This window comes from Sarcophilus harrisii, chromosome 1, assembly GCF_902635505.1.
Source record: "Sarcophilus harrisii chromosome 1, mSarHar1.11, whole genome shotgun sequence".
NCBI classification, from domain to species: Eukaryota; Metazoa; Chordata; class Mammalia; order Dasyuromorphia; family Dasyuridae; genus Sarcophilus; species Sarcophilus harrisii.
This window is the reverse complement of record NC_045426.1, coordinates 198283233-198306939: the sequence shown is the minus strand read 5'-3', so window position 1 is coordinate 198306939 and position 23707 is coordinate 198283233.

The following is a 23707-nucleotide window of genomic DNA, read 5'->3' as shown; positions in this document are numbered from 1 at the left end:
TTCTCTATTTTGTTCCTCTCTTGTAAAGAACTTTTGAACCACAGAAGACTGCCATTACTGTGCGGCAGCAAAATTCTGTAGCCTGGGGTTGGAATCTCTAGGGAACTGGAAAGAGTTAAGTGTGTGGTGCTGCGCTTAAGTGAAATTACAATCTGGATTCTTGGATCAGCTAGTGAAGACATCACTACCAGTAATATATGTAATGAGGAAGTGTATTTAATGAGTTCAGGGTAGAGACATCAATTCATGGGTTTTTTGTTTTTTAATCTTTTGTGTTCCTGTTGTCCTAGTTCATGGATACAGCTGAAGTTGCTTTATCTTTGGGATATTATTTCTTTTTTAGAGAAATTTTAGAGATTTAGGGGCTGAGAGGAAATGGCTACTCCTTCATCTTGTTAATCAGATAGGCCAGAGATCTCCTTAAGTTTTTTATATTGAAATATCAAATTTCCTCCCCAGACCCATGTTTTGCTCACTGGACATTTTAATATTCAAGAAATAGTTTTATACTAAATGTCCTAATTTTCAGGCTAAAATAGTAATATGATTCAATTTCTAACATTCCCTTAAAAATAACTCTACCACTGATTGGGGATGTTTTATTCTCCAAAATAATTCATGCATAAATAAATCACTTCTAACAAACTTCATAACCAAATTGAAATTGTTAAAATTGACATATCTAAATGCAAAAAATATGCAGAGATGAGAAGAATTCATTGTTTCTGAGCACTAAAATAATACTTTTTGAGTCCAGCTATTGATAGAAATAATCTTGCTGGGCCAAAAGACAAACGAATAATTAAGAGCCAATTTTAGAATTTCTTTTATTCTCAATTCTAGTTTTTCTTTGTGAGCAAATCTTTGTCTCAGAATTATATCACTGGAATACAGATGATGCATTTCAAGATCACTAAGTTTTTTATTCCTATATTTTACCATCTTTTAATAAGTGTTCTCAATGAGAAATATACTATCTTTGTGTAATTTCAAAACTACAATTATAAGGGCAAAACTTTGGATTCAATTATTGAATTACAGAAATGGAAGGTTTGAAGAAATTGCTTATTTATCCAACCCCATTATGATTTACAGGTGTTTCCTCCAATCTATTTCCTAATATTGAGCTTTTCTTTGTCTCCCAAAGCCTTAACCACTGCTACTTCCATCCAATTCCATTCCCACATATTGTGATTAGCAGTGTAAATCATTAACTAAATCCCAGAAATGCTGGAATTATTTTTAAACCAATATTTTCTGTAGTAAAAAAATGGAGTATCCTATTTCCTTTTATCTTGTGAAGAAAAAAAGTGGTTCAACACTTTAAACTTTTATAAAATTGAGAAATAATCTGAAAGAAACTATGATTAAGTTATGCCTGATATTAAGTTACTTAATTTTTTCTGAATTACTTTCTGTATACCAACTACATTTTCATCCTCTGTACAGTGGTATCAATATCTTTATTTTTTTTATTACTGTCTGACTAAGTCTTCCTTATTTAATTATTTTTTACTTTTTCTCATAAATCAATTTTGTCAGCTCCTCAATCATAATTTTTGTCCTTAGTTTCAAGCTTATTAACAACTAATGAAGAATCAAGAATTTAACAGTACTCAGTGAACTATCTTTCTTAGAGCTTTAGTGTAACCTATGTATGATCTTTCTTGATCTTTACAGTTGGGAGTTGTCCTCTACTAAAAAATTACTTTGAATTTTCCTTATATATATTTTGGTTTTTTTTTATTCTTGATGATTTCAGTGCAAAGAAAGAAAAAGGCAAAGATGTGAGCAAAATAAGTGGGAAAGCATGATTCAATATTAGAGAATAAAAGGCCAAAGACATATGGATTATACAGAAGGCTCATGCCTTGTTATAATTTTTAAAAATATATAACTTTATTCTGACAAAATTCTAAACAATATTTTTAATTCTATAGTAGCAAAATGGAAAAAAGAGATTTGAACATGACATTGCATATATTTATTATGATATGCTTGCTTTTCTTTTAAAGTATATGGTATTTTTGTTGAATTAATGTTTAAAATAGACAACATACATATTGTAGTTACATAATGATTAATTTCAGAATTTTCTTTCTAATAAATATATCCTTCAGAATAATTTTAAAATAGTTTTGCTAGTTCAATTTATGGATATTTATACATAAATATGGTTCATATGAAAACAAGCAAAATAATTTAATTTATGAAACAATTTTGTATAGAGTAAAGTAGCACTGACTCCTCAAATTCAATTATGCCATACCAGTTGGTTGGTTGTTGTCCTTCATATTCAAAGAGGACCAAAATGTCATCACTACATCATGGTTGATGTATAGTGTGTCCAACTGTATCTGACCAGACCAATATAGGCTTAGAAGGTTCTACTACAGCTTGGGAACAAATAGTCAAATATAATGACATAAAGACCCTTATTTCTAATATATTTTGGGGGTCTTGATCGGTGAAAACCATACTATTAGGGCAAAAGTCATTCCAAGGGAGTGAGGATAAAAGCTATTACAAGGAGACCGTGCTTAGCAAATAACTTTGTTCGTATCTGGGAACTTACTCAAATTGACCAGCACATGGCCTTATAGGGTTCCTATTGGGTTGAAAATCATAACATGGATATAATAACAGGGTGCAAGCTCTAGCAAGAAATAGCAAGGGCATTGTGACTCGAACATAGCCTTCATTGTATCTACCACATAGCCTTGCATGTCTTGGTACTCTAACAAGGCTGAAGTCTTGGGACCCAAGCCTCTGATTAAAACTGCTTATTTAGCATACTACAAATCCACAATGACATATGTAATGATGTTTTGCATTCCTCTTCCATTTGTTTGATTTCAAATAATTATCTTGGGCTTTTTGGAGGGGTCTTTTGTGGGATCCACTAAATAGTTTGGCCACCATTCCAGATTACCTGGTAGGGATCAGAGATCCAATGTGTTGTCTGGCAGTCACTCCAAGACAATTCCTATGTAGGTAGCCCATATGATTATTAAACCACTCATATAATTATAATGGAGGTCTCTGCCTCTTTCTGTGGTACAATTATCTTGACCATGGAGGTAGGGGAGACACTTGAAGTTCCCTTGGTTGGGAAATTCTGGACCCTAAAATAATGATTCTATAAACTCTCACCCCATAATATATTATCTCTCTGTGTCTTATTTGAATACCACATCACCAATTTCCTCATGAAATTTGCATAATTTAAGTTGGTTTTCAATTTTGATAATATTGAGGTATTAGTTAGACATCAACTTCCCAGAGCTTCCACTATCACTGTATATACTCTGTAGCATTATTGAACCATATAATAAGCTATTTAATATCTGGATAATTTGGAAAGCAGAATATCTAGTTTCATAAGGTTTATTTACATTTATGACAGCAGCAGTATAGTTGTGTTCACAGATTACTAATTTAGGCTAAGCACCTCTTCCAGTCCTAAAACTAAACCTTGGTAATTTCCAGCAATCTAATGATTTATTTAACATGATGTTGTTCGTTTGAGTAACAACAATTCCACTCATTTGAAGACTTTAGTGACAGAATATGTGGGAGAATGTTTCATTTGGTGCCCCACACAAATGACAGTGCTTATTTCCAGGACCAAATTTCTTGGCCCCATTCAACAGGGTAAAGTCTAATCTGGCTCTGTGTATAAAATGTCCTGGCTGAAAACTGGGTTAAAATCCTTTCCTCATTAAAAAAAAAAAAAATTGGCAACTGGAGCCAGAGAGGTGACAGAATATACTTCACTCTAATCCAGTTTATCAATTAGCCACTGAATATAAACTTAACTGACTGCTTTAATATCCTCTCTACCCTTTCTGAGGGCAAAGAACTAGGGATAAGATATCATTGTTTGTCCCCCGCTTGTATGGAATCTTTGTAAACACCTGCTGAGAAATTACTTGAAGTCAGGACTAGAAGTCTGATACAATTGCACTCTCATTACCAAACTCTCCATAGATCCATTCAAGCAAGTGGCAAAGTCATACTTGATTTTATTTTTCACCACATCACTAAGTAGGAGGTAACAAAGCCTATCCAGCCTGAAACCAGTAGCTTTACTCCCATGAAACATATATTTGATGTCCACTGACATAACAAGGAGAAGTCCCTTTTCAAAAGGGATGCATAAGGGCTCAATATTGGCTTTTTGAAAGTGCTTTGATCAGTCCAGGAGATTGAGGATACTCTTGAAGACTACACCATTCTTTTTTTTTAAATACTATTTTATTCTCTTCCCCCACTTACATGAAAAACAATCTTAACATTCTTTTTTTTTAAGTTTTGAGTTCCAAATTCTATCCCTTCCAGTAAAACAGGTAAAGGGACAAGCTATATCCCTATGAACACATATTAATATATTAAAAAAGGGAAGATTAAGGAAGCCAATATTCATTTTTGGAAATTAAAATGGCAACAAATGAACAAACCACAAAAAACCACAAAAAGGATATATTAGAATTTATAAAAATATATAAATTAGAAACAAAAATACAGGAATAATAAATTTAATGAAAAGCTGAGTCTGAAAAGACTAATAAAATTGATAAACCTTTAGAAATCTGATTTTTAAAAGAGAGCAGAAAACCAAATCAACAAAATGGCAAATGAGCAATATAAAATAATAACAAAACCAGAAAAATGAAAAGAATCATTAGAACCTAATATGCAGTTATATGCTAACAAACTGAGAATAAGAAAAATAGAGAAATATTTTCAAAAATCAAGCTACTGGAATTACCAGGAGAAAAATAGAACTCTTAACCTAATCTCAAAAAATAAAATAAATCAAAAAGAAAATGAACTACCAAAGGGGATGAATTGGGTATGGGTATGGGGGGGGGGGCGGAATTTCTGATAATGGTATATTGTTGGACCAGAGTTCAATTTTTAAAGTCATGAAATAGAGTCTCTAAAAATCTGACCATACAAAGCTACTATAATGACAGGAAAAATCAAAACACAAATTCAGAAAAGGACAATAACTTCAAAATGCCTACATAATAAAGTATCAAAGATGAAATGTTCTTGAGCCCCCAAAGAATTGGCAGAGCACAACAAATGTTTTAAAAATCAAGTGAGAGAGATGTGAGTAATGCTGGGAAAAGATGAATTATATAAGAGAATCATGGGGAAAAAAAGAGTCAGAAACTTGGTAAAGGAAATGTAAAATGGAAAAAGATGTACAAAAATTCATTGAAGAAAACAATTCCTGAAAAAGCCAAAATGGTCAAATGAAAAAGAAGGTAGAAAAGCTCACTGAAGAAAAGAATTCTTTAAAAATTAACATTGGGCAAGTGGAAGGTAATGACTACATGAGTTGTCAAGAATCAATCAAATAAATTGAAAAGAAAAAAATGAAGAAAATACGAAATATCTCATTGGAAAGAAAACAGATCCAAGAGAGATAAGTTAAGAATTATTAGACTACTTGAAAGCCATGATAAAAAAAAAAAAAAGAATATTTCAAGAAACCATTAAGGAAAACATCCTGATATCCTAGAACCAGAGGGTAAAAGAGTAATTGAAAGAATCAATTCATCACCTCCTGTAAAGAAATCCTCAAATGAAAACTAGGAATATCGTAGCCAAATTTCAGAGCTCCCAGGTCAAGGAGAAAATATGGGAAGCAGCCATAAAGAAACTAATCAAATAATTTAGGTTCACAGTCAGGATTAGACAAGATTTAATAACTTCTACATTAAAGAAGCAGAGGGCTTGGGATATCATATTTTGGAAGCAAAGGCACTAGGATTACAATCAAGAATCACCTACCTAAACCAAGAAGAGAGCATTGTACACAGTAACAACAAGATTATATGATGATCAATGGTGATGGACTTGTCTCTTTTCAACAATTAGGTGATTCAAGCAATTCCAACAGACTTGTAATGGAAAGTACCATCCACATTCAGAGAGAGAGAACTATGGAGACTGAATGTGGATCACATCATAATATTTTCAGCATAGTATTTTCACCTTTTTCTGGTTGTTCTTTGCTTGTTTTTTTTCTCATTTTTTTGGGGTGTGGTATGTGATTATAATGGAAGAGAAACATAAGTTGTTATTAGCAAATAAAGGATCATTCTTTTATATCACATGCAAGGATGTTTTTCTTTTGGTATTTGTTTGAAGTGAAAACTTTATTTCTTTATTGAAATAAAATTTTTAAAAGATGTCAGGTGTACTGACACATACTAAATTTTATTCCAGCTTGATTGCTACAGTCTCCTCTGATTCCCTACTCAGTCCTGTAAATTATCAGAAATTCCTAAAATCCTGATTACATTTGCATTTCTAACAAAAAATGATATGACAATTCTGAGAGCTAGTACTCTGAACCTCTTAAATAAAATGCCAAGACTAACTCTTAGTCCTTATGAGCTTTTTCATTTCCAGATACTTACTAACTGTGTGACCTCAGACAAGTTACTCATTTCTGTTGACTACCTTAATTCCTAATTTGGAGAAGGAAATGGCAAACTGTTCTCCAGTTCTGCCAAGAAAACCCCAGAATGAAGTTGTGAAGAGTTAGACATTTCTGAAATGACAACCACAACCGCCTAAAGATGATTAGTCCTATTAGTCTCTATAAGTAGTCACTTTGTATCACATTAAATATTTTAGGCTAAAAATTTATCTGAGTATCATTGCACTTTCTTGATAAAATCTGCTAAATTATTTTAAAAATCTGGTCCATTTTTTACAATTCTTAAAATTGTCAATTCATTCTTCTTGAAAATTAGACAGCTGTATGGAATTACATGGTGGCACTCTAGTATTTAAAATGTTATCAATTTCTCTCTCTTTTAACTGTTTCTGCTATCTCAATTAACACTATCTAAAAAGAACTTAGAACACTTGTTTTGTCAATAATTATGTTCTCCTGGTTCATGAGAAACCTGTCCTGTGTCATCTTCCTTTCTATTCTAATTTTTAGTTCTTACCTTGGCTAAACCCAGCAATTATTTTAACCCAGATAATTATTTACATTATCTACATCTTCAGAGGGTGATACTTACTCTTGACTGCCGATCTTCATGGCTGAAGATCCTTACAAATAGAAATGGAGGGAGATGGAAGACTCCTCATTGGCCTAACATTTGGCCTTTACAGAGCAAAGTATTTCAACAAATGCTGGGATTATAAATTGGAGAACAGAACAGTCCTTGCTCATGCTTCTTACACTCTTTATAAATGCAAAATATTAACTAGCATTTGATACAACTGAAAGTGTGTTTTTGGCTATGGTATTTTCTCAAGTATTTTGTTTAACTCCACATGCCTTTTCTAAAATTTAGGGAGAAAAACACCTATCTTATATTTGAAACATAGAGCTATAGAAAATCTATTATACAGTTGTGCAAACCAACCTCTTTCTTGTCAGACACTATTAGTCAGGAACTGATGTAACCATTTCAAATATTGGAGCATTTTCCCTTAACTCTAATCTTAACGTCTATCCCTCTTTTCAATATTTGCCTAAATCTACTTATGCATTTATGAGTCCCTAATGACTAACCCTTTACTTTCTTTTCTTTTTTTAATTAAAGCTTTTTATTTACAAAGCATATACATGAGTAATTTTTCCAACATTGACCCTTGCAAAAACCTTTTGTTCCAAATTTCCCTCCCCACTCCCTCCCCTAGATGGCAGGTAGTCCAATACATGTTAAATATGTTGAAATATATGTTAAATCCAATATATGTATACATATTTATACAGTTATCTTATTGCACAAGAAAAATCAGATCAAGAAGGAAGAAAAACTGAGAAAGAAAACATAATGCAAGCAAATAACAACAGAGAGTGAGAATGTTATGTTGTGTTCCACACTCTGATCCCATGGTTCTTTTTCTGTAACCCTTTATTTTCCCTAAAGCTGTCCCTACTATTAACTCTTACCCTGTTCTAAAAAAAAAAAAAAAAAAAAAAAAGGAAATAGGAATACTATTCCTATCACTACTTCTATTTTCACTTTACATATATCCCTAATTCTAAAGTCCTATTTATCTCTTTATAAGTTAACTATAATCTTGTCTACATACACTATATATATATATATATAATATATATATATATATAGTATACACATATACATACACATACATCTATATGTAATACATTAAAAACAATAAAATCTAGAAATAAGCATGACTTAATTAAAGATAATCTTAAATAGCATGGCAATAGGTTACTATTATTATTAAAATACTTAAAATACAGTTGAAGAAACAAAAAGTAATAATAATAATAATGATAGGATAAATATGAATAAACATAATTTGAACCAGACCATATAAATAAATAGAAACATGAATATATATACAAACAAATGCATGATTGAATGAAATGTATGTCATTTTGTAGAAAAAAGTACGACAGCTTTAAGGATTACATAAATGTAAATTTGGGCATAATGATTAGAATATATTCTAAATAAAATAAGGGAAACATGACTATATTACATATATATGTAATTATTTTATGTGCTTTAGTAGTTAATTCTTAGGTTTTTTTTTTTGAAATTTACAGATATTTAGAATGTGATTTTCATTTATATTATTGCTTCTTGAATTTTATTGTTATCAGTAGAAATGCTGATTTTTGAGTGTTTATTCTGCAGCCTTTTTGAAGTATACCATTGTATCTTCAGCAAATGGGAATAGTTTTATATCCTCTTGAGCTATTTTATGCCTTTAATTTCTTTTTCTTGTCTTATTGTATTTAGCTATATCTAGAATTTCCAGAACTATGTTAAATAATAATGAAGAGAGTGGGCATTGTTTTATTTTTTGGAAAAGGTCCTAATGTATGTCCATTTCATATGATGCTTGCTTTTGGTTTTAGATAGATGTTTTTATATGAAACAAAGATCCCTCTATGCTTATGCTTTGTAGATTTTTGTAAGAGTATAAATGAGTATTGTGTTTTGTTAAAGGCTTTTTTTTTTTTTTTTAAATTTTTTTTTTAATTTAATAGCCTTTTATTTACAGGATATATACATGGGTAACTTTACAGCATTAACAATTGCCAAACCTCTTGTTCCAATTTTTCACCTCTTACCCCCACCCCCTCCCCTAAATGGCAGGATGACCAGTAGATGTTAAATATATTAAAATATAACTTAGATACATAATAAGTATACATGACCAAAACATTATTTTACTGTACAAAAAGAATCAGACTCTGAATTATTGTACAATTAGCTTGTGAAGGAAATCAAAAATGCAGGTGTGCATAAATATAGGGATTGGGAATTCAATGTAATGGTTTTAGTCATCTCCCAGAGTTCTTTTTCTGGGTATAGCTAGTTCAGTTCATTACTGCTCCATTAGAAATGATTTGGTTGATCTTGTTGCTGAGGATGGCCTGATCCATCAGAACTGGTCATCATCTAGTATTGTTGTTGAAGTATATAATGATCTCCTGGTCCTGCTCATTTCACTCAGCATCAGTTCGTGTAAGTCTCTCCAGGCCTTTCTGAAATCATCCTGTTGGTCATTTCTTACAGAACAGTAATATTCCATAATTTTCATATACCACAATTTATTCAGCCATTCTCCAACTATGGACATCCATGTCAGTTTCCAGTTTCTAAACTCTATACAAAGGCTGCCACAAACATTCGTGCACATAGAGGTCCCTCCTTCTTTATAATCTTTGGGATATAATCCCAGTAGTAACACTGCTGGATCAAAGGGTATGCACAGTTTGATAACTTTTGAGCATAGTTCCAAACTACTCTCCAAAATGGTTGGATTGTTCACAACTCCACCAACAATGAATCAATGTCCCAGTTTTCCCACATCCCCTCCAACAATCACCTTATTTTTTCCTGTCATCTTAGCCAATCTGACAGGTGTGTAGTGGTATCTTAGAGTTGTCTTAATTTGCATTTCTCTGATTAATAATGACTTGGAGCATCTTTTCATATGACTAGAAATAGTTTCAATTTCTTCATCTGAGAATTGTCTGTTCATATCCTTTGACCATTTTTCAATTGGAGAATGGAAAGGCTTTTTTTTAAGTCTATTGAAATGATCATGTAAATTTTTAATTTTAATATCAACTCTTGATTCTCCTCCCCTGCAATGTTGGACCATCCTCTGACACAATCCAATATCAATAGAATGAACAATTTCTTAACTAAATTTCTATAGTCTGTGTAAGTGAATCTCATTAAAAAATTTAGATTATCATTATTAATATTAGTTTATAGTTTTCCTTGTGTTTTAGCCTTCCCTGCTTTAGGTATTAGGGCATTTGTTTCATAAAAGGATTATGGTAGGTTATTTTCTTGATTTTCTTGATAAATTTCAAAATCTCCAGGTGAGAGAGAAAATTTTACAAGAAACAAAACAAAACAAAAAACAATTTAAATGTTCTGGAGCTACAAATTAGAATTGTTTTAAAACTTATCAGCAGCTACAAAAGAAGACTGTCTTGCAATAATATATATATATATATATATATATATATATATATATATATATATATATATATCACCAATCAAAAGAACCAGTTCTGTGGACAAAAATATAATATCCAGTAAAACTAAGCATAATATTGAAAAAAAAATTGGACATTCAATGAACTCACAGATTTTCAAGATTTTGTCCCAACCAAACCTGAACTCATTAGAAAATTTAACATATAAAAACCAACATCAAAGACTAATTTCAAGGGACTCATAAGGACAAATTGGTTATGTTTCATATGAATAAATATAAAATATATATGTCTAAGACTGACATCAGTAATTGAGTATTTTAAAAGAAAGACTGAGGCAGGGCTGAGTATGATCTCAAAAAGCAAAACTATCTAGGAAAAGGTAAAAACAATAAATATTCTATATAAATGAGGAAAAACTTACATAGAGGCATTAGATGGGAGAAGAGGCCTGCTAGCTTTGAAAACCTAATCCCATTGGCAATGGGCTAAATAGGGGACAATATATACATAAATCCATCTATATCTATCTATCTATCTATCTATTTATCTATATATACATGAAGTAAATATAGCTCCAAAAATCTATAAAGAAATAAGCAGGGACAGAATAGGAGAAGTTGAAGTACAGAAAGGTGTTTGGATTAATGGGGGTGGGATAAGGTATGTAATGGAAATGAGATATGTCTAAAACATAGCCTTAAAAAAATTATCACCCTAGTAGTATCCTTGGGACAGCAGTGATTGTGTGCACATTAGTGATTAGAATTGAGGAGAAAATAACCAAAGATCTATGAAGACCCTAATTGAAGAGCTATATCCATATCTGAAGGAAATTTTATGCCTATGCAGGGAGAGATGAAAAGAATTAGGGAAATGTTTTGAATTTTCTTTCTCCTGGACTCTATATGTTATAAGTGATTTAGATGACTAATTGATATCAATTAATAATAATAATGGAAAGCCCACTGTTGGAGGCTTATATTAAGAATACAATCCAGCTCTTCCTTCATTGCTACCCCTAGATCCCAAGAAAAGATTGAGGAAGTATGCTCTGAGGACTCAGTCTGCTAGCACAAGTGTAGACATTTTCCCCAGAAGGTATATGCACTACAGAGATTGACAAAAATGCATCCATAATTTTTTCAAGATCAGGAGAAAAATAAAAAGGCAGAGGAAGAAAAAGTCATTTTTTCAGGTTTGCAGACTTTAACAAAGTTTTATTTCTCTTGAAATTATAGGATGCTCAATAGTGAAATGTAATGTTCAGGCTAGTTTTCTGGAGGTCATCCGGAAGGGCCTTGGTCTCCGCAGTATAGACACCATGAGAATGGACAAGAATAGAATCCAATGTCTTTACTGTAACTCTTACACAGTCTGTGTCTGTCATAGTCTGACCCAGTCTCCCAGTCTGACTTCAGTGTGACTTCATGTCCCCAGTTCTTATATACCCTATTACAATTACATTATTACAGCATACTGAATATATGTGAACTAGAGAACTATTACATCACCATGCTAAGTGCTAAGTATATGTAAACTAGATAATCATTGTCTTATCAATTCTTCTGAGTTACCACCTTGTTTCAAATATACTTTTTTCAAGTATACTTCTCCAGGGTTCTGGCTCTCTACAGAAAGTGTTGCAGACTAATACAATTTGCCATGGATCTATACCAAATCCTAAATTTGGAGTTTGGGAAAGGGTTATTAACTTTATTAACTTCTTTAGTAATCTTTATTGTTAAAATATCCTTTCTCCTCTTTACCTAGCCAAAAATTTTTTATCTTTAAAGGTTCACTAAAAGTACCACCTCATTAATGATTCCTTCCCTGGCAACTAGAGCCATCACTTAGTCTCCTTCCTTTTGGATAATCCCCAAACCAAGATAATGACATTGTCATTGGCATCTAATTTGAATTTTGCAGCTTGCTTTCTGCATTTTCTTATTATTTAATTGCTTGATATGTGTCCTATCTCAACAAAAATACAAACTCCTTAAGGGTAGAAACCTTTCGTTCCTTCAGAAAAATTATAATTTTTCTAAAAAGTGATGTTTATCTGACTGGGATGTAATTAAATAATCTAATTATGCAATTTTGTTATTTTTTATATTGGTTTGGTCAACTTCCCAGCAATTATTTCATATCTTTATTTTTACAACATATTTTGTAGTTGCATTCATATAAATAAGTTTTTGTGTGTGTTTTGGCAAGTAGATCAATTTATTCTTTCTGTAGAATTTGGTGGCAATATTACAGAAGTGCTGATGATCCATGTGGGTCCATTTTATAGCCTGCAACTTGATTGGTTAATTATTTCAATTAATTTTTTTAGTTGATTCTCTAGGACTCCCATCATATCACTTGCCAAAAGAACAATAATTTTGCCTCTTCTTTGCCCATGCTTATTCCTTCAATTTCTTTTTCTCTCTAAAATTTTTTTTAAAAATATTTTTATCTTCTCCAGTTACATGTAAAACATTTTTTACATTTGTTTTTAAAACTTTGAGTTTCATATTCTCTCTCTTCCTCCCCATCCCTGCCTCTTTTAAGAAGACACATGTGAAGTTATGTGAAATTTTTCCAAAAAAGTCAAGTAAAAGAAAATGTCTTTCTCTCCTCCCTCCCCACAAAAAACCCTCCAGAAAAATAAAATAAAAAAAAAGTATGCATAAGTCTGTATTCAGACACAACCAGTTCTTTCTCTCCATATGGATAGCATTTTTCATCATAATTCCTTCAGAGTACTTATGGAGGCGCATTCCTACTTTGCTGTTTCACAGGTCTGTGGCAGGACTGCATGCTGGACTCCCATTCTAATACTACAGATGTTTTCTGCTGACCTAAGTTGTCTTTGGCTGAAAAATGTTATACTCCATCTTTCTGTGTGTTTTGACCCTAAAATTTGTTTAAAGTCATTATTTAAAAGAATTTGGAGTGGTTTGGGAGAAAACTCATCTTGGCTCCACCTCTCAATCTTTTCCTCTATCTTATCAAAATAACTAGGATTTTTATCATTTTACTGAATAAAAATGAAGATAATGGAATTTTTTCTTTTCTTCTTGATCTAACTTTAAAGGCTTCCTATTTATGCCTACTATGGATAATGCTGGCTTTTAGTTTTATCATCTTTTTTGTTGTTTTCTTCAATCAATAAAAGCCTTTCTTCTATTCATCCCACTTCAATTAAAGAAAACAAAATCTCTGTTTCAAATATTTATAGTCAATCAAAACAAATTATCCCCACTAGCCATATCCCCTGAAAAAGTAATTACCTATCAATTTGTGAGTAGCATGTTTCTTTATTAGTATTCTGAAATCATGGTTGGTCATTGTGTTAATCAGAGTTCCTATAAGGGTCCAAGAGGAATCTCACATAGTATAAGAGGAAGTAAAGCGTTCTTGATGGCTGAGGCACCCGGATGTAATCTCTGCATCCAGCACTAATCACCTTGTGAGCAGAACCTCTGGTCCTTTGAAAAAGCATCAACGGGAGATGTCTCCTTCCCTTATTGTCTGTGCATGTGACCTGATAGACCCTATATAAGCATTGGGGACCAGGAAGTGGGAGGAGTTTAGGAAGAGTTCACTAGAAGTTTGGAAGGAGTTCAGTGGTAGTACAGGATGTGATTGCATAGAATAAAAACTTGTGCTTGTAAGCCGCTCTGTCCAGGTGTTCTGTTGAATAAGAACCACTGCTCAGTGAGGTAGTGGGGTCAGAGACTACCAAGACCAGGGCTTTGGTAAGATGCCAATCAGTGCCCTCTGGGTGGGAAGTTACATGTTCCTAAGTCTTTTAAAGTGAACTTTATAACACTATTGTTGTAAATGACTCTGCTGATGATTATTTCTTCATTCTGCATCGATTCACATATTTCCCTAGGTTATTTCTTAATTGTTCTAACACAACGATATTTCATCTTGTATACCATAATTCTATTTCCTCAATCGATGGGCACCCCATCAATTTTGAATTTGTTGTTACCCCAAGAACTGCTATTAACAAGGGAGCCCCAAAACTCTCTAAAAATCCTTAAAGGAGAAAGTCTCCTTGAATTCTGCCTCTGGCCTCAGAACAAACAGCTTCATTCTGTTTTCTAGGTGGGACTGGCTGAGTCTGGAGTTGGAGATTCTAACCCCATTGAATTGTAGAAACACCCATTCAATTCAAGATTTTCTATTCAGTTCCAGCTCAGCTCTACCCACTAGCCCTTATAGGGAGCAAACTTCAACTTGTAGCCAAAGGCTTCTGTTATAAAAAGAGCCAATTTTAAACCCAATCCTTGCAGAGGACCTAACATGCCATGCCATGCCATGCCATGCCATGCCAAGGAAACTTCAGCCTGCTGGAATGATATTCTATTTCAGCATTACTCTCTCTTTACCCTCACCTATTTCCCTCTATTAGAAATTTTACTTCTCTGCCAGGACTCCTCCACTACTTTACTCCCCTGTCAGAATCTTGCCACTAAGGAATTCAGTCTTTCTATTTATTCATAGCAAAGGCTCACTTCCATATGCCAATAATAAACTTCTTTTTATCAGTCTAGCTTTTCAGGTTCATAAATTCCTTTATGAAGGACCTCTGTGCTACCAAAAGGGGTTCCCACAACTCCCTACCTTACACCAATCCTAAAGGGGATTTAGCATTTACTATTTCTGCCTTCCTGCATTTAATTTTGAGGTCTTTATGTCCTGATATATGGTCAATTTTTGTATAGGTTCCATGAACTGCTGAAAAGAAAGTATACTCCTTTCTGTCACCATTCAGTTTTGTCCAAAGATCTATGATACCTAATTTTTCTAATATTCTATTTACCTCTTTAATTTCTTTCTTATTTGTTTTGTGGTTTGGTTTATCTAATTCTGAGAGTTCATGGTTGAGATCTCCCACTATTATAGTTTTGCTGTCTGTTTCTTCTTGCAACTCTCTTATCTTCTTCTTTAAGAAGTTAAATGTTATACCACTTGGTGCATAATTGTTTAGTATTGATATTGCCTCATTATCTATGCTACCTTTTAGCAAGATATAGTTTCCTTCCTTATCTTTTTTGATTAGATCAATTTTTGCTTTTGCTTGATCTGAGATAAGGATGGCTACCCCTGCTTTTTTGACTTCGCCTGAAACATAATAGATTCTGCTCCAGCCTTTTACCTTTACTCTATATGTGTCTTCCTGCTTGCTTTAAATGTGTTTCCTGTAAATAACATATTGTAAGATTCTGGCTTTATGAGAGGGCTCATCCCATTCACATTTATGGTTAAAATTACTAATTCTGTATTTCTTGCCATCTTATTATCCCTAGATTATGCTTTTCTTTTTCTTCTCTCCTCCCCCCCCCCCCCCGCCTTACTCCCATTCCCAGTATTAAACTTATGGGCACCATTTGCCTCATGCAGCTATCCCTCCCACCCCCTTTGAATCCCTTCCCCTTTCTTGTACCTTTCCTTTATTATTCTTTTCCTTTTCCCTTTTCCTCTCCTACTTTTTAATGAGGTGAGAGAAGTTTCTCTGTAAATCAAATATGTCAATTATTTTCTCTTTGAGCCAACTCTGATGAGAGTAAGATTTACACAATATTCCTCCCCCTCTCTAAATCCCCTCACATATTATAGGTTTCCTTTGCCTTTTCATGGGATGTAGTTTCCCACTTTTTGTTTCCCCTTTTCCCTTTTTCTATCCCCTTTCCATTTCTATTTCCCTTTTTTATGTTATATCAGTAAAATCAAATTATACATGTACTCTTTATGTATATCCATAAAAGAAATACAGTTCTCAAGAGTTCTTTTTAGCTTTTTCTGTATCTCTTGAGTCCTACGGTTGGAGATCAAATTTTTTGTTTAGTTCTGTTTTTTTTTCCTTAGACAGAAATGGAATCCATCTGTTTCATTAAATGTCCATCTTCTTCCCTGGAAGAAAATGCTCAGTTTAGCCAGGTAGTTTATTCTTGGTTGCATTCTAAGTTCTTTTACCTTTCAGAATATCAGATTCCAGGCCCTTCAATCTTTTAATGTGGAAGCAGCTAGATCTTGAGTGATCCTTATTGTGGCTCCTCAGTATTTAATTTTTTTTTTTTTTTTTTTTTGCTACTTGTAATATTTTTCCTTAGTCTGATAGTTCTGAAATTTACCCACAATATTCCTTGGAGTTTTTATTTCAGGGTCTTTTTCAGAAGGTGTTCAATGAATTCTTTCAATGCCTATTTTACCTTCTGATTCTATTACATATGGGCAGTTCTCTTTGATGATTTCCTGTAAAATAGTATCTAGGCTCTTCTTTTCATCATAATTTTCAGGAAGTCCAATAATCCTCAGGTTATCTCTCCTAGATCTATTTTCCAGGTCTGTTGTTTTCCCAAGTAGATATTTAACATTTTTTCCTAATTTTTGATTCTTGATTCTTGATGTCTCAATGAATCATTCATTTCTATTTGTTCACTTCTGATTTTTAATGAGTTATTTTCTTCATTAGCTTTTTAAAGTTCTTTTTGTATATGTCCAATTGAGTTTTTAAATGAATTGTTGTGCTCTATGGAATTTTTTTCCATTTCACTAATTTTTTTTTTTTACTGAGTTATTTTCTTTTTCCAATTCAGAAATCCTACTTTCTTGGGAGTTCTTTATCTTTTCCAATTCAAAACTACTACTTTCCTGGGAGTTCTTTACCTTTTCCAATTCACATTTCAGGAAGTTGTTACTCTTTTGCATAGCTTCTCTTTCCTTTCCCCATTTTTCTTCTAGCTCTCTTTTAAGATTTTTTTATAGTTTCTTATAGGAGAACCTTGTGTGATGGGGAGCAGGTTACATCCCCCTTTGGGGTTTTGTCTGGTGACTGTCTGCTATTAGTCTCCTTGGGGTTGAAAACCTGTTCTTTTTCTTTATAGAAGCTATCAATGGTCCAATTTGGCTTTTTTATTCATTTTTTTTTAAAGTCCTTATGGTCTGCTTTCAGGGTAAGGAGGTTACCAGCTTCCTCTGCAGAGTAGGAATAGGTATGTGAACAGTAGCTATCCTGCTAACGGGCTGTGGAAGTGCTCTGGAAAAGCTCTGTACTGGAAGTAACTCAGGCCTGGGTAGCACGGGTCAAGCTGTGGAATGCGAAAAGTCCTGCTGTGGGGATTAGCAACTTCCCTGGGGCTAGAGGCCAAGCAGCGAAAGTGTCACTATCCCAGGCAAAAGCCCACTGTGGGTATTAGCAGTTGCCCTGCTATCATGGTACTGGAAGTGTCTCTGCCCTGGAGAGCACAGTTGTTCTGCAAAAGTTCTATTACCCCAGGCCAAGCCTCTCACTGTGTGGATTTGTGACTGCTCCTGCTAAAAGCCCTTGCTGCAGAATGCTGCTGCACAGCTGTGTTGTGGGTCTGTGCTGAGTCACTCACTTCTGGTTTTGGGTGGGTATAGCCAGATCCTGTTAGATTCTGGCCTTTTTTAGAGTACCCTCTACCTTTGGCTTTAATTTCTTTGCTGGTCTACTGCTTTGCAACCAAAGCAGAACATCCAACCTGTGGTAGAGTCCACCCTGTAAATTTTCCAGCCACAGAGACCGCCCTTGCCCCTATCCACTCCATTTGTTAGTCTTTCAAATCTCCCTGCTTGCGCTGGTCTGCTCCCACTACTCTGGGCAAACCTTTTCTGGTGATCTTCCAGATTATCTTCAGCTGGTAAATTGTTGTACTTCCAATCTTGGTGAATTTTACCAGTCATGCACTATTTTTGAGGCTGAATTTAATAATTAGTAGTGAGGGTATGAGAGAAGCTTAGAAAGTCGCATATGCCTTCTCTGCCATCTTGGCTCCACCCCTTCCTTTTTTTAAAGTCTCCTTTTTATCCCCTTTAATTTCTTTCCCCTTTGGTTTCTCTGAGTGAAATGTATTTTTGCATACAATTATGTATTTCCTTCCTTCCTATGACCATTTTAAATGAATGAAGCTTCCCTTTCCCACCTCCATTCCTTCCTTTTTTGTATAAATTTTAAATTGTACATCCTTATGAAATGAGATTATTTCCCCTATCGTTTTCTTTACTTCCTACCACCCCCAACTTAGTATATAGTATTCTCTCTCTCTGTGGTTAGAACACTTTCTATCAGCCTTTTTCCAAAAATAAATTAAGCCAATTCATCATTCCCTTGACAAGGATTAGTTTTCACTAAAAGGAGATAAAGCAGTCCTGGGATCTGATTGGCTTATTTCTCTGACTCAGCTTCCTGGTTAGCTTAGGGCACCACATATAATAAGGATCCCGGCAACTTGGTGTATTCATGAAGACAATTCAAATAACTATATCCAATTTAATTCACCATATTCTTCTCTGTATCCCAACCAAATATGTTTCAAAATGGAGATAAGGAAGTAGAGAGTGTCCAGAGAAGTTAAATGGCGTAGATCCTTGCTGCATACGGGCAATTTACTGTTAGAGCAACTATTTGTTAACTGTTCAATGATTTGGGAGAGTTTAATTACATCCTAATATCAAATATGAACTAAAGAAAGTGTTGAGAATTAAAACTATCTTTAACAGTCTGACTTGATGATAGCAAAATAGAATAACATCCAATGGCCTTGTGGATCACATTGTGGTTGAGTTGAGGAAAAAAGTGCTGCAAATATGGAAGATATGGGAATCAGATGATAGGACAATGAATGCATAGCTAGCTCCAGGTGCAAGAGCCTACCTGATCATGTTGAGGGTCTTAGAGGTTACCTAAGAGGACAAACAAAGTAACAAACAGCATTTTCTGCTTGTTGTTGAGTGTTTTGCATAACAGTACAATAAAATTTAAGTAAATTGGGCCAGCAGAGATAGGGTTCTCAGCTTCCAGGAAATGTGTAATGAAAGCTGTGAAAGCTGAGGGACAACTAATGGAGCTGAAAGGATACGCAAGGGAACAATTTCTTCTAATGGGGCTTGAGACTGAAGGCAATTCACTTTACTTCTTGCTGAAAGAGCAAAGCAAGACAGGAAGAGAAAAAGGTAGAGATTTGAGAACTCTCAGCAGTAGCAAGAAAACTCAAAGCAAATCTTAACATTACTCTTACTGGTGACTCCCAGTTCTGAAGGAGCCAAGTTGCATAGACCATCTCCACTAAAGTATTGGGTTACTTGTAGGAACTCAAACAGAAACTAGAGATAACTCACTGAGAATGTGGTCTAAGGCAGTCAATGTTGACAGTTTCTATGATCTGTAGGGTTTACTTCCACAAACTACGAAAGTTCTCTGAGAATATACTTTTACAATCAACTAAATTTATTAGGAACTTATAAACAGAACACTTACATAGTCCCTTTTTAGCTTATATGGGAATTTATTTCCATATGGCTATATAAAGATGAATTTACACTGTGATCAATATTCAAGACTATCTCCCTGTTGAAGTAATGGGTACAGTTAGGTGTTTCCCATATTTGGTCATCAAAATGTTGAGGTTATGAATAAAAATGATGGGATATGGAGTTGATACACCAAAAGTATATTGGGATACAGGGTGGTGTCCTGAGTTGTCTCTAAAGAATTTGTAGGCTTAGACATCTTCCAAATTAAGGGACAAAGATTTTATTATGCTGATAAGAGTAGGTTACATCCGTAACACTCTTTAGCAAGGAAAAAAGGGTTTTTAGCAATTAACAAGGGGGAAGGCAAGATCCTTAGTAGTAACTAGAAGGAACACATCATTAAAGGAAAGACACCATGTGGTCAGATTATGCCATTGATTGGTGAGCTAATCCAAAAGGGGGATTTAGTACCCTAAAAATACTTAGGTATAAAAAGGAGAAAGATGCCATAAGTCACTATATTGACTAGCTAATTAAAGAAAAGGTGATGGGTCATAATATGAGGAGCTCTTTTATAAGAGAAATATAGCTTCAGGGTTTGACATAACTTGGCTTTCTGATTTAGTCTCTCTCAGACAAGGCCCATGTAGCTACCTAGGGCCTTATCACCTTCAAGGAGATCTATCAGGAAGGAGGTGAAGATTCAAAAGGTAATGGGTTTGACAGATTGGATTTATGTTATATCCTTCCCCTGACTAGCCATACTTTATTGTAATGGGCTGAGGTTTGAGTTGATGCACTGAGGTCCCAAGTACGTGAGGCTAAATAGTAATTGGGCTATACTCTATTAATATACATGATTGGATAAAGAATGGTCCCTGCCCACTCTCCGTGCAAGTCCTGATGTGCTGTATAGGAAATGACGATTTGGGTGGGTGGAGGCAGAGAGAGACAGGAAGAGAAGCTGGGAGAGATTGAGCCTGGGTTCCATATTCCTAGCTGCTGGTCGTGTGGCTGCTGGTCTAGCTAGCTTCTTGACTCAGCTACACACATTGCTATTGCCCATTCTCTTCCACCTCCGATCTTTCTTCACTGAGAATAAAGACTGATGATTTTCCCCTAACCTGAATTCCTGATTCCAGCTGATTTTAAAATACGCGATCTTCACACTTTACATCCAGCCAGTCTCACAGGTAATTAGATCCTATCTTCAGCATGAACCTCCAAAAGAATGACTTCAAGCATTAGTCATGGGTCTTCTTGGCTATATAATTTTACAAGTCGGAAGCATTGTGGCTTGGACAAAAACTACTGTCAATGCAAATGGGCAATCTGGGAATTGTGGGAGAAGTCTCAGAATTCACCACTTTCTTAAATGGGCAGAAGGCAAAGACCTATCCCAAACAGAACTTTGCGTATAGATTATGAAATGTGAAATTGATAAGAAAATAATTGCTAACAAGCCTATTGTTAACAGGTACTAGTAAAACTGTACAGAGAAATTCAGCACCAGAAATTTTCAGCCCATCCAAGTCTGAGATATCTCATAAAGTCATGATCCTATTTTGAGTTTTAGGGGAAACTACAGAAGGCAGACTGTAGGAAAGTCTACCTACTTCCCTAGGTAGGGAAGAGGTACTATGGATTTATTCAAAGGCCCTTTCAAACAGAACTAAGGTATATTATCAAGCAGGGTACTTCAGAAGTAGTGGAAAACTTTTTTTTTTCTTAAGGCCTAAATGGATATTTATTTAATGTGGCAAATGGTTATCTACAAATTATAAACTAAAACTAGCATTATTTGTGATGGTGAAACATGGGTAGCTTTTCCAATAACATCAGGAATAAAACAGGGCAGTCTTTGTTGCTACAAATATTTAAAAGAGTTCTAAAAATGCCACTTGCAGCAGTAAGACAAATTAATGGAATAAACATGGGCAAGATGATCTTCATTTTTTTTATATAGCTTTTTGTAATTTACAAGATATATGCATGGGCAATTTTTCAGCATTGACCCTTGCAAAACTCTCTTTTTCAATTTTTCCCCTCCTTCACCCACCCCCTCCCCTAGATGGCAGGCAGACCCATACATGTTAAATATGTTAAAGTATATGTTAAATACAATATATATATATATATATATCCATAGTTATTTTGCTGCACAAGAAAAATCAGACTTAGACATAAGATAAAAATAACCTAAGAAGGAAATCAAAAATGCAAGCAGACAAAAACAGAGAGAGTAGAAATGCTATGTAGTGGTTCACACTCATTTCCCATAGTTCTTTCACTGGGTATAGCTGGTTCTCTTCACTGTTGGACAAATGGAACTGATTTGGTTCATCTCCTTATAGAAGAGAGCCATGTCCATCAGAATTGACAATTATATAGTATTGTTTGAAGTATATAATGATCTCCTGGTCCTGCTCATTTCATTTAGCATCACTTTGTGTGTCTCCAGGCCTTTCTGAAATCATCCTGCTGGTTCTTACAGAACAATAATATTCCATAACAATACCACAACTTATTCAACCATTCTCCAATTGATGGACATCCATTCAATTTCCATTTTCTGGCCACTACAAAAAGGGCTGCCACAAACATTTTGGCACATGTGCGTCCCTTTCCCTTCTTTAAGATCTCTTTGGGACATAAGCCCAAGTATTGGAAAACTTTAAAAGTTATCTAAATCACCCAATGTAGTTACCATTGTTGGATTCTTCAGAGGGTGAAAGATATTTAAGATATTTCTTCTCTAATGATAAAGAAGCACTGCATTATGCAAAGTCTCCTTAGAATAAATCTACACTAATTCTGAGCAAGACAAATGGCAAATGGAAGCTTACAGTAGACTAGAGGGCTAAACAAAGTTGTCATACTCATTGCTACAGTTTTTTTCTGATCTCATCAAGGTTATAACCTTGTCTATGATTCTCTCTATTCCTGTGACTGAAACTAGTCAATAGTTTGCTTTCACCTGGGAAGGACTCCCATGTATTTTCATCACCCTTCTAAAAAACAACTTGAACTCTTTCTCAAACTGTCAAATTATATTAAGTAAAGACTTGAAATAGTCTTCCCTCCCTGAATTCATAGATGTAGCAAGCTACTGACCAGATTGGATAAAGTCACAGTGACAAAGGCCCTAGATCAGATGGTGTCCCACACGAGGGACAAAGCATCAGATATCGACCCCAAGAAAAAGTAGAATCCTGCTCAAAAGTATGTGGGGAAATATTGTAGGTAGGGAAAACCTAGAGGATTCTGAGCACAGTACAAAATACATCTACAGTCTAAGTAGGAAGGTCAGAAATATTGTACTCTTCAAGTTTGGGAAAACCCATATTTCCCACCTGGGTATCCTCTTTCCAGTGGCTACATCATGAAAGATTCAAAGCAGAGTTTTCAGAAGTTGGTGTCTTTTCCTGGACGCTTAGGTCACCAAAAAGTCCTTAATTTTTGAAGTCTCTATCTATAAAGACATAGTTACACAGAGCCTTTTGGAAAGCACCAAAAGGAAGCCAAATCAAGCAATTGTTAGGCACTTGGTGCTCCAAGTTCTCTAAAGCAGTCATGCATTAACACCACCTGTGAAAACTTTATTATTGGACCTTAGTTGTAATTGAACAGGTGATGCAGGGCTACCTTTGTCCAGAATTGTCTGTTACAGGTTGGGTAGTAAAATACAGTCCTTCTAACAAGATAAATAGAATATAGGAGACTTCTATTGCTCAATGAAAAGGGTATTCACCATAATGCTTTCCTACGGTCCTCCAGTGTTATTCCCCATTCACAAATAGAAGTTAACTATACTAGAGACAGAGGTCCCCAGTCCAGATCCTTGAACCCTGCCTCCTTTAGTGCAGTAGGTGGCCACTGGTTCTTTAGGACCATCATTTTGACTGATATACCTTTGATCCCACCTTTTATGAGAAGCATTAAAAAAAT